We start from the raw sequence: 9,523 nt of genomic DNA, 5'->3' as shown, positions 1-9,523 counted from the left end.
ACTGATCAATGAGAACTGCAGAACTCCCAAACTAGGGAAATACAGCACATCAAATTCATGGCTTTTCCCCCATGATTCTTTAGACTTTCAAAGTTAATTTTTTTAAAAAGATTATTTATTTATTTGACAGAGAGAGATCACAAGTAGACAGAGAGGCAGGCAGAGAGAGGGAAGCAGGCTCCCCGCCAAGCAGAGAGCCCAATGCAGGACTCGATCCCAGGACCCTGAGAGCACGACCCGAGCCAAAGGCAGCAGCCCAACCCACTGAGCCACCCAGGCGAAATTTTCATTATTTTTTTCTTTTTTAAACAATTTTCATCATTCCTATTTCAACCTATTTTAATTATTTTATCTTTTAAAAACCTTTTTAAAAATCTTTTTGAATTTTCATTGTTATAGTCATATTCTCCCTTCATTGTATTTAACCTTATTTTTTGTATACATATAAGTTTTTCTTTCTTTAAAATTTTGGGATACAGTTTCTTCTAACAGACCAAAATATACCCTAAATCTAGCATATGGCTTTGTTCTCATCTCCAGCCTGATCACATTCTCTCCTTTTTTTTTCTTTTTTTTAAACCAACTTCTTATATTTTCAATTTCTTCTTCAGAATCTTCTTTCATTTTCATCTTTACAGTCATATTCCATCCCTTCATCACGCTTACCCTTCTTTTGTATATATGTAAGTTTTTCTTTCTTTAAAATTTTGGGAGGCAGTTTCTTGAACAGACCAAAATATACCCTAAATCAAGTGTGTGGTACTTTTCTATTCATCAGTCTAATCATATTTTTTTTCCCTTTCTTCTACCCCCAGTTTTGGGTCTCTTCTGATTTGGTTAGTATATTTTCTGGGGCCATTGTTACCCTTTTAACATTTTGTTCTCTCATTCATCTATTCTTCTCTGTACAAAATGACAAGGCAGCAAAACTCACCTCAAAAAAAAAAAAATACAAGAGGCAGTACTGACTGTTAGGGACCTAATCAATACAGACATTAGTAAGATGTCAGAACTAGAGTTCAGAATGATGATTATAAAGATACTAGCTGGGCTTGAAAAAGAGCATAGAAAATACTAGAGAATCCCTTTCTGGAGAAACAAAAGAATAGAAATCTAACCAAGCTGAAATAAAAAAAGCTATTAATGAGGTGCAATCAAGAATAGAGGCTCTTACCACTAGGATAAATGAAGAAGAAGAGAGAACTAGTGATATAAGGAGACCAAATGATGGAGAATAAAGAAGCTGAGAAAAAGAGAGATAAACAACTATTGGACCACAAGGGGAGAATTCAAGAGATAAGTGATACCATAAGATGAAATGATATTAGAATAATTGAGATCCCAGAAGAAGAAGAACAAGAGAGAGGGACAGAAGGTATATTGGAGCAAATTATAGTAGAGAACTTCCCTAATTTGGGGAAGGAAACAAGCATCACAATTGAGGAGGCACAGAGAACCCCTCTCAAAATCAACAAAAATAGGTCAACACCCTATTTAATACCATTTAATAGTAAAACTTACAAGTCTCAGAGACAAAGAAAAAATCTTGAAAGCAGCTCAGGACAAGAGGTCTGTAACCTACAATGGTAGAAATATTAGATTGGCAGCAGACCTATCCACAGAGACCTGGCAGGTCAGAAAGGACTGGCGTGATATATTCAGAGCACTACATGAGAAAATTATGCAGTCAAGAATACTATATCCAGCTAGGTTGTCGTTGAAAATAGAAGGAGAAATAAAAAGCTTCTAGGACAAACAAAAACTAAAAGAATTTATAAATACCAAACCAGCCCTACAGAAAATATTGAAAGTGGTCTTCTAAGCAAAGAGAGAGCCTAAAAGAAACAGACCAGAAAGGAACAGAGACAATATACACTAACAGTCACCTTACAGGCAATATAGTGGCATTAAATTCATATCTTTCTATAATTACTCTGAAAGTAAATGGGCTAAATGCCCCAAACAAAAGACACAGAATGGGTAAGAAAAACAAGACCCTCAATATGCTGTCTACAAGAAATTCATCTTAGACCCAAAGACACCTCCAGATTTAAAGTGAGAGGGTGGAAAACCGTTTACCATGCTAATGGACATCAAAAAAAAACTGGGGTGGCAATCCTTATATCAGACAAATTAGATTTTAAGCCAAAGACTATAATAAGAGATGAGGAAGGACACTATATTATACTTAAAGGGTCTGTCCAACAAGTAGAACTAACAATTTTAAGTATCTATGCCCCTAACATGCAAGCAGCCAATTACATAAACCAATTAATAATAAAATCAAAGAAACACTTCAACAATACTATAATAATATAGAGGACTTTAACACCTCCCCCTCACTGAAATGGACAGATCATCTAAGCAAAAGATCAAAGAAATAAAGGCTTTAAATGACACACTGGACCAGATGGACATCGTAGATATATTCAGAACATTCCATCCCAAAGCAACAGAATACACATTCTTCTCTAGTACCCATGGAACAGTCTCCAGAATAGATCACATCCTGGGTCCTAAATCAGGTCTCAACTGGTACCAAAATATTGGGATCATTCTCTGCATATTTTCAGACCACAATGATTTGAAACTAGAACTCAATCACAAGAGGAAAGTTGGAAGGAACTCAAATACATGGAGACCAAAAGCATCCTACTAAAGAATGAATGGGTCAACCAGGAAATTAAAGAATTTTAAAAATTCATGGAAAAAAATTAAAATGAAAACAATGTTCAAAATCTTTGGGATGCAGGAAAAACAGTCCTAAGAAGGCAGCATATAGCAATATAGGCCTATCTCAAGAAGCACAAAAAGTCTCAAATACACAACCTAACTTTACATATAAAGAAGCTACAAAAAGAACAACAAAGCCTAAAGCCAGCAGGACAGAAATAATAAAGATTAGAGCAGAAATAAATGATACAGAAATAAATGAAAAACAGTAGAACAGATTAATAAAACTAGCTCTTTGAAAAAAAATTAATAAAAGTGTTAAACCCTCTAGCTAGACTTATCAAAAGGAAAACAGAAGGGACCAAAATAAATAAAATAACAAGAAAGGAGACATAACAACCAACTTCACAGAAATATAATTATAAGAGAATATTATGAAAAATTACATACCCACAAATTGGACAAACTGGAAGGGATAAAGCCCTAGAAAGATAAATTACCAAAACTGAAACAGGAAAAAATAACCAGCAAAGAAATTGAATTAGTAATCAAAAAACTCCCAATAAGTAAGTCTAGCTCTGGATGACTTCACAGGCATTCCAAAAAACAGAAATGCAAGGAAAACTTCCAAATTCATTCTATCAGGCCAGTATTACCCTGATATGAAAACCAGATAAAAACACCACAAAAAAAGAGAAATGCAGGCCAGTATATCTGATGAACATAGATGCAAAAATCCTCAACAAAATACTAACAAGCCAAAGGCAACAATACATTAAAACAATTATACACCACAATCAAGTGGGAATTATTCCCATGAGGAAATGGTGCTCATTATTCACAAATCAAGTAATGCTATATTCCACATTAATAAAAGAAATGATAAGCACGTGATCATTTCAAATGATGCTGAAAAAGCACTTGGCGAAGTACAGCATCCATTCATGATAAAAAATCCTCTACAGAGGAGGTTTAGAGGGAACATACATCAAAATCCTAAAGGCCATCTATGAAAAACTCACAGCTAATATTATCCTAAATTGGGCAAAAACTAAGTGCTCTTCTTTGACAGTCAGGAAGAAGACAGGGATGTCTAATTCTCACCAGTTATTTAACATTGTATCAGCCACAGCAGTCAGATAACAAAATTATCATATGGTTCCATTTATTTGTGGAACATAGGAATAACATGGAGGACATTAGGAGAAGGAAAGGAAAAGTGAAGTGGGGGAAATCGGAGGGGGGAGATGAACCATGACAGACTGTGGACTCTGAGAAACAAACTGAGGGTTTTGGAAGGAAGGGGTTTGAGGGATAGGTGAGCCTGGTGGTGGGTGATAAGGAGAGCATATATTGCATGGAGCACTGGGTGTGGTACATTAAACAATGAATCTTGGACCCTGAAAAAATAAAATTAAATTAAAAAAAAAGGAAAGGCATCCAAACTATTTCAGATGACATGATACTATATAAAGAAAACACTAAAGACTTGACCAAAAACCTGCTAGAAGTGATACTTGAATTCAGTATAGTTTCAGGATACAAAATCAAATTACAGAAATCTGTTGTACTTCTATACAGCAATAATGAAGCAGCATAAGGAGAAATTAAGGAATCATTTCCATTTATAATTGCATCCAAAACCATAAGATACCTAGGAATTAACCTAACCAAAGAGGTGAAATATCTGTACTCTGAAAACTATAAAACACTGAGGAAAGAAATTGAAGATGACATGAAGAAATGGAAAGACATTCCATGCTCATAGACTAGAAAAACAAATATTGTTAAAATGTCTATACTACCCAAAGCAATCTACACATTTAATGCAATTCCATCGAAATACCACCAGCATTTTTCACAGAGCTAGAACAAACTGCTAAAATTTATGGAACTACAAAAGATCCCAAATAGTCAAAACAACCTTGGGGAAAAAAAAAAAAAAAAAAAAAGCAAAGCATCACTATTCCAGACTTCAAGTTATATTACAAAGCCATAGTAATCAAAACAGTATGGCACTTGCAAAAAAAAAAAAAAAATAGACAAAGATCAATAGAACAGAATAGAAATCCCATAAATGAACCCACGACTATATCATCAATTAACCTTCAACAAAGGAGGAAAGGATATTCAATGGGAAAAAGAATGTCTCTTCATCAAATGGTATTGGGAATACTGGACAGCCACATGCATAAGAATGAATCTGGACCACTTTCTTACACCAAGCACAAAAATAAACTCAAACGGATTAAAGACTTAAATGTGAGATAGGAAACCATTAAAATCCCAGAGAAGAACATGGGCAATAACCTCTGACATTGGCCATAGCAACTTCTTTCTAGATATGTGTCCTGAGGCAAGTGAATTGAAAGCAAAAATAATCTATGGGAACCTCATCAAAATAAAATGCTTCTGCACAGTGAAGGAAACAACAAAACTAAAAGGCATCCTGTGGAGTGGGAGAAGATATCTGATAAAGGGTTAGTATTTGAAATATATAAAGAGCTTATAAAACTCAACACCCAAAAATGAAAAATTCAATTAAAAACAGGTAGAAGACATGAATAGACATTTTTCCATAGAAGATATACAGATGGCCAACAGATACATGAAAAGTTGCTCAGCATTTTCCTCATGCATGAGCAAAGTGATAGTTTTCACTTAATTGGAAATTTACTGCTATTTGGAAATAAACTTCAAATTCTTGGGTGTGCTCATTTCCAATCACAGTGAAGTGGTGGGGTATTTTTTTTTTTTTTGGCTGTCTGTTTGATATATTCCAAATATTTTTAAATAAGCATGTATTCTGAAATAAAACAAAATAAAATATAGCAAATATTATGAAAATATTAAGTGGTACTTACCGATAGATGCCTCCAAAGCACTCTAAGTTTTTATTTCAGAAGATATCCCACGTTAGCCCTGTTCTAGACTGGTTCCCTACATTAAGATCCACTCCTCCCTCCCACACACCCCCTATCCTCCAGTCTACTCAATCTTCTGTCTTTTCTTTTTCTTTTATTTCTTTTTATTTGCATTTTACAGAAGCAAAAACTAAAAATTAAAGGGACAGGAGAAAAAATATTGGCTCTGAAGTATATGAAGATTCCAACAAACTTAAATTCTGTTTGCTATAGATTAAAGCTATAAAAATGCCTTTTTCAACTGTGCATATTCCTTTAGATGACACCAAGCTAAGGTCAGAATTTAGAATACAGGATTTTACTTAGCATCTTCAGAAAAGGGCACATTCTGAGTTGAAGTCATTTTAATGCATAAACATATCCATATTTTTAGATATATTGGTGGTGGCTTTATATATTAAATTTAAAACATTTTGGTAGAGCAGACAATGCATGCAGTTTGAAATCTTAGAATCTGGCAGGTCTTGCCATATATAATTCACTACCTAGACTGTAACAAAATAGTATGTTAAGACTAATAACATTTAAAAAAAAATTTCTGATAACATCTGGAAATGACAAAAACCTTAGATTAAGAGTATGTATACTTTGATTAATAATTTAGACTTTGGGTTCCCAAACTGGATAACACTGCCACCTTGTGGCAAACACTTATTATGAAGGGTTTTGTTTAAATATTAAAAAACCACGACCACCCCCTAGTTTTTCCCTGATGGTATTACAGCTACAGTGTGAAGATACTTGCATGGCTGATGGCTGATGAGTCTCATTCTGTATTCCAAAGATGGGACAATTTGTGTTAATAAGTAACTGAGCAAGAATATGCATTCTTGGTGTGTTCTCTTAAAATCAAAATTGAGTAATATTCAAACCAAGCATTCTTTAAAAAAGAAAATGAAAACCTACACGACTTTCAAGAGATGTAAATGTTTATGAGCCAAAATACAAAAGAAGCTATTTAACAGATATAGATCACTAAACTAATTTCTGGTTTTATCCCTTTAAGGGATCAACTGGACATATGTCTCCTCTAAAAAAGGAGAAAAAAAGGCCAAACATCCCCATGATAAATATTGCAAATGGTTTGATTTTGTAAAACAAACAGCAATGTTCTTTCACCCCTTTCATAGCATTTCAGAAAAACCAAAATGGTAACTGGGTTTTCCAAATTTTGTCTGAACTTTTCATTGTGTAACCTAAGTCAAATTATCTAACCTCTCTGAATCCGTTTTTCTACCTGAAACAATGGTCACAATAATATCATCCATGTCACTGGACTTCGTGAGGATTAAATGAATTACTGCAAGTAAATTGTTCCTTAAAATCATGCCTAACATTAAAGGAATCATTCATAAAATTTTGCATCTCATTATTATTACAAATGGATTGAGATCAAATTACCTACATACAATGTGTTAGGTTTATCATAATTTTGTGATGTGACTTGATTTGCCTGTCATTATATGAAAATGGGCTCTCTAGTTTCCATTTACAGCCAGTATATGCCAAATGGTGATTGTGCCCCCACAGTTCTATTTATTGTTTTGTCCATGCGATGGGCTTTGGACTCTGTCCCCATTCTGCCATGTATTAGACTTTGAAAAACTAGTTAATTCAGATTATTAATAAAGTGAAGAACAGTATATATTTCACAGAGTTGCTTTGGTGATAAAAAGAAGTAATGCATATATAAAGTATGAGACTAAAAACAGCTTCAATCAAGGATCTCGGGTATAGTTAAAAAATAAATTCACTCCATCTGTAACAATTTTAGAATCTATTACATAATATACATTGTTGTAGAAATGAGCCAACAAATAAAATTATGGGAGAAGGGTTCCTGTGAGGGAGGATAGGGTTAAAGGATAATATATTTGATTTCACAGGTATGGGGGTGGAGAATAAGCATAGCATGTGTAAGAGGCAGGATAGTGGGATGGCAAAATGCTTGAAAATGGAGTTGGACAGATCTGGGCCCGAGTTCACGTTCTCCAATCGTTTAGTCCTTGGTTATTTTACCAAATCTTTTGAACAATTTTCTCCAGAAGTGGGAAAAATAGGATTGCTATGGGATTAAATGAGAAAATGTAATGTGCTTCCCACTGAGCCTAGGTCACAAAATAAGTCAATAAATAGTAACCAGTTATTTTTAATTATTTGTAAAGAAATATTTTCTTTATTAGAGAATTCAGCACCTTATTAGAACAACCTTTTTAAGGAGAATTTCAGACCAATATCACTGATGAATATGGATGCTAAGATTCTCAACAAGATCCTACCAAACAGGATCCAGCAGCACATTAGAAAGATTATCCACCATGACCAGGTGGGATTCATCCCTGGGTTGCAAGGATGGTTCAACATTCGCAAATTAATCAATGTGATAGAACAAATCAATAAGAGAAGAGAGAAGAACCACATGGTCCTCTCAATTGATGCAGAAAAAGCATTTGACAAAATCCAGCATCCGTTCCTGATTAAAATGCTTCAAACTATAGGGATAGAGGGAACATTCCTGAACATCATAAAATCTATCTATGAAAGACCCACAGCAAATATCATCCTCAATGGGAAAAAGCTTGCAGCCTTCCTGTTGAGATCAGGAACACGACAAGGATGCCCACTCTCACCACTCTTGTTCAACATAGTATTAGAAGTCCTAGCAACAGCAATCAGACAACAAAGAGAAATAAAAGGTATCCAAATTGGTAAGGAAGAAGTCAAACTTTCTCTCTTTGCAGATGACATGATTCTTTATATGGAAAACCCCAAAGACTCCACCCCCAAACTACTAGAACTCATACAGCAATTCAGTAACGTGGCAGGATACAAAGTCAATGTACAGAAATCAGTGGCTTTCTTATACACTAACAATGAAAATACAGAAAGGGAAATTAGAGAATTGATTCCATTTACTATAGCACCAAGAACCATAAGATAACTCGGAATAAACCTCACCAAAAAGGTAAAGGATCTATACTCAAGGAACTACAGAACACTCATGAAAGAAATTGAAGAAGACACAAAAAGATGGAAGACCGTTCCATGCTCTTGGATCGGAAGAATAAACATTGTTAAAATGTCTGTACTGCCTAGAGCAATCTATACTTTTAAAGCCATTCTGATCAAAATTCCACCGGTATTTTTCAAAGAGCTGGAGCAAATAATCCTAAAATTTGTATGGAATCAGAAGAGACCCCAAATTGCTAAGAAAATGTTGAAAAACAAAAACAAAACTGGCGGCATCACGTTACCCGATTTCAAGCTTTACTACAAAGCTGTGATCACCAAGACAGTGTGGTATTGGCATAAAAACAGACACATAGACCAGTGGAACAGAGTGGAGAGCCAGATATGGACCCTCAACTCTATGGTCAAATAATCTTCGACAAAACAGGAAAAAATATTCAATGGAAAAAAGACAGTCTCTTCAATAAATGGTGCTGGGAAAACTGGACAGCGATATGTAGAAGAATGAAACTTGACCATTCTCTTACACCGTACACAAAGATAAACTCGAAATGGATAAAAGACCTCAACGTGAGACAGGAATCCATCAGAATCCTAGAGGAGAACATAGGCAGTAACCTCTTCGATATCAGCCACAGCAACTTCTTTCAAGATATGTCTCCAAAGGCCAAGGAAACAAAAGCAAAAATGAACTTTTGGGACTTCGTCAAGATCAAAAGCTTCTGCACGGCAAAGGAAACAGTCAACAAAACAAAGAGGCAACCCACGGAATGGGAGAAGATATTTGCAAATGACAGTACAGACAAAAGGTTGATATCCAAGATCTATCAAGAACTCCTCAAACTCAACACACACAAAACAGATAATCATATCAAAAAATGGGCAAAAGATATGAACAGACACTTCTCCAATGAAGACATACAAATGGCTATCAGACACATGAAAAAATGCTCATC

This window comes from Meles meles, chromosome X (assembly GCF_922984935.1).
Source record: "Meles meles chromosome X, mMelMel3.1 paternal haplotype, whole genome shotgun sequence".
NCBI lineage: Eukaryota > Metazoa > Chordata > Mammalia > Carnivora > Mustelidae > Meles > Meles meles.
The sequence above is the reverse complement of the archived record's forward strand: the minus strand, read 5'-3'. Positions refer to the sequence as shown.